This window comes from Arachis ipaensis, chromosome B7 (assembly GCF_059453495.1).
Source record: "Arachis ipaensis isolate K30076 ecotype BB chromosome B7, ASM5945349v1, whole genome shotgun sequence".
NCBI lineage: Eukaryota > Viridiplantae > Streptophyta > Magnoliopsida > Fabales > Fabaceae > Arachis > Arachis ipaensis.
Window position 1 is genome coordinate 108,749,164 of NC_142442.1, and position 3,007 is coordinate 108,752,170.

A 3,007-nucleotide genomic window follows, 5' to 3' on the forward strand; every position below is an offset into this window, starting at 1 on the left:
GAGTTTGGATATGGGAGTTCAACACCAAACTTAGAGTTTGGTTGTGGCTTCCCAACACCAAACTTAGAGTTTGACTGTGGGGGCTCTGGTTGACTCTGCTTTGAGAGAAGCTTTTTCTGCTTCCTCTCCATGGTTGCAGAGGGAGATCCTTGAGTTTTAAACACAAGGGAGTTCTCATTCCATTGAAGGACTATTTCACCTCTGTCAACATCAATCACAGCTCTTGCTGTGGCCAGGAAAGGTCTTCCTAGGATGATGGATTCATCCTCTTCCTTTCCAGTATCCAGGACTATGAAATCAGCAGTGATGTAAAGGCCCTCAACCTTTACTAATACATCCTCTACTTGTCCGTAAGCCTGTTTTCTTGAGCTGTCTGCCATCTCTAGTGAGATTTTAGCAGCTTGCACCCCATAGATTCCCAGTTTCTCTATTACAGAGAGGGGCATGAGGTTTATTCCTGAACCAAGGTCACACAGAGCCTTAAAGATCATGGTGCCTATGGTACAGGGTATTATGAACTTTCCAGGATCCTGTCTCTTCTGAGGCAATGTCAGTTGATCCAGATCACTTAGTTCATTGATGAACAAGGGAGGTTCAACTTCCCAAGCATCAATGCCAAATAATTTGGCATTCAGCTTCATGATTGCACCAAGAAACTTGGCAGTTTGCTCTTCAGTGACATCCTCATTCTCTTCAGAAGAGGAGTACTCATCAGAGCTCATGAAGGGCATAAGGAGGTTCAATGGGATCTCTATAGTCTCTAGATGAGCCTCAGAGTCCTTTGATTTCCCAGAGGGAAGCTCCTTATTGATCACTGGACGTCCCAGGAGGTCTTCCTCCTTGGGATTCACGTCCTCTCCTCTCCTCACAGGTTCGGCCATGGCTCTTATGTCAATGGCCTTGCACTCTCCTTTTGGGTTCTCTTCTGTATTGCTTGGGAGAGTACTAGGAGGGATTTCAGTGATCCTTTTACTCAGCTGGCCCACTTGTGCTTCTAGATTTCTAATGGAAGACCTTGTTTCATTCATGAAACTTACAGTGGCCTTAGATAGATCAGAGACTAAATTTGCTAAATTAGAAGCATTTTGTTCAGAGTTCTCTGTCTGTTGCTGAGTTGATGATGGAAAAGGCTTGCTATTGCTAAACCTGTTTCTTCCACCATTATTAAAGCCTTGTTGGGGCTTTTGATCCTTCCATGAGAAATTTGGATGATTTCTCCATGTTGAGTTATAGGTGTTTCCATAAGGTTCACCTAAGTAGTTCACCTCTGCTATTGCAGGGTTCTCAGGATCATAGGCTTCTTCTTCAGAAGATGCCTCTTGAGTACTGTTGGATGCAGCTTGCATTCCATGCAGACTCTGAGAAATCATATTGACTTGCTGAGTCAATATTTTATTCTGAGCCAATATGGCATTCAGAGTATCAACTTCAAGAACTCCCTTCTTCATAGGTGTCCCATTATTCACAGGATTCCTTTCAGAAGTGTACATGAACTGGTTATTAGCAACCATGTCAATGAGTTCTTGAGCTTCTGCAGGCGTTTTCTTTAGGTGAATGGATCCACCTGCAGAAGTGTCCAGTGACATCTTTGATAGCTCAGATAAACCATCATAGAATATATCCAGGATGGTCCATTCTGAAAGCATGTCAGAAGGACACTTTTTGGTCAACTGTTTGTATCTTTCCCAAGCTTCATAGAGAGATTCACCTTCTTTCTGTCTGAAGGTTTGAACATCAGCTCTAAGCTTGCTCAGCTTTTGAGGAGGAAAGTACTTGGCTAAGAAAGCCGTGACCAGCTTATCCCAAGAGTTCAGGCTGTCTTTGGGTTGAGAATCCAACCATAATCTAGCTCTGTCTCTTACAGCAAAAGGGAAAAGCATGAGCCTGTAGACTTCAGGATCTACTCCATTAGTCTTAACAGTATCACATATCTACAAGAATTCAGTTAAGAATTGAAAAGGATCTTCAGATGGAAGTCCATGAAACTTGCAGTTCTGCTGCATCAGAGAAACTAATTGAGGTTTCAGCTCAAAGTTGTTTGCTCCAATGGCAGGAATGGAGATGCTTCTTCCATGTAAATTAGAATTAGGTGCAGTAAAGTCACCAAGCATCCTCCTTGCATTATTATTATTTTCGGCTGCCATCTCCTCTTCTTGTTTGAAAATTCCTAACAGGTGCTTACTGGTTAGTTGTAATTCAGAGTCCTTTTAGGTTCTGGATCTGCTTCAACAAGAATATTCTTGTCCTTGCTCCTGCTCATATGACAAAGAAGAAGGCACAGAAAAATAATAATAATAGAGATCCCCTTTTTTTTTTTTGAATGAGGGAGAGATGTTAGTAGATGAATAAAAAAATAGAAAGAGATGAGAGAGAAGAGAATTTTCGAAAATAATTTTTGAAAAAGAGTTAGTGATTTTTGAAAATAGTTTTTGAAAAAGGTTAGTATTTTTTTCGAAATTTTTTTTTATAAAAAATAAAAATAATTAGTTAATAAAAAAGAAATTTTTGAAAAAGAGGGAAGATATTTTCGAAAATTAGAGAGAGAGAGTTAGTTAGGTAGTTTTGAAAAAGTTAAGAAACAAACAAAAAGTTAGTTAGTTAGTTGAAACAAATTTGAAAAGATAAGAAGTTGGGAAGTTAGAGAAGATATTTTGAAATCAAATTTTGAAAAAGATAAGATAAGAAGATATTTTTTTTGAAAAGATATGATAGAAATTAGTTTTTGAAAAAGATTTGATTTTTAAAATCACAATTAATGACTTGATTCATAAGAAATCACAAGATATGATTCTAGAGCTTAAAGTTTGAATCTTTCTTAACAAGCAAGTAACAAACTTCAAATTTTTGAATCAAAACTTTAATTGATTATGTTATTTTCGAAAATTATGATATGAAATAAGAAAAAGGTTTTTGAAAATTATTTTTTTGGAATTTTCAAAAATAATCATGAATTTTGAAAAAGATTTTGAATTTTGAAAAAGATTTTGAAAAAGATAAGATTTTCAAA

The 3,007-nt window shown here is 37.4% G+C and overlaps 1 non-coding gene across 1 annotated transcript; it reads left to right on the top strand.

Moving 5' to 3' along the window:
* Positions 1–1,640: 1,640 nt before the first annotated feature.
* On the top strand, positions 1,641–1,748 carry LOC148553685 (small nucleolar RNA R71). Its single transcript, XR_015893820.1, has one exon. It is a non-coding gene; the product is annotated as a small nucleolar RNA R71 (small nucleolar RNA).
* The last annotated feature ends 1,259 nt before the right edge of the window (positions 1,749–3,007 follow it).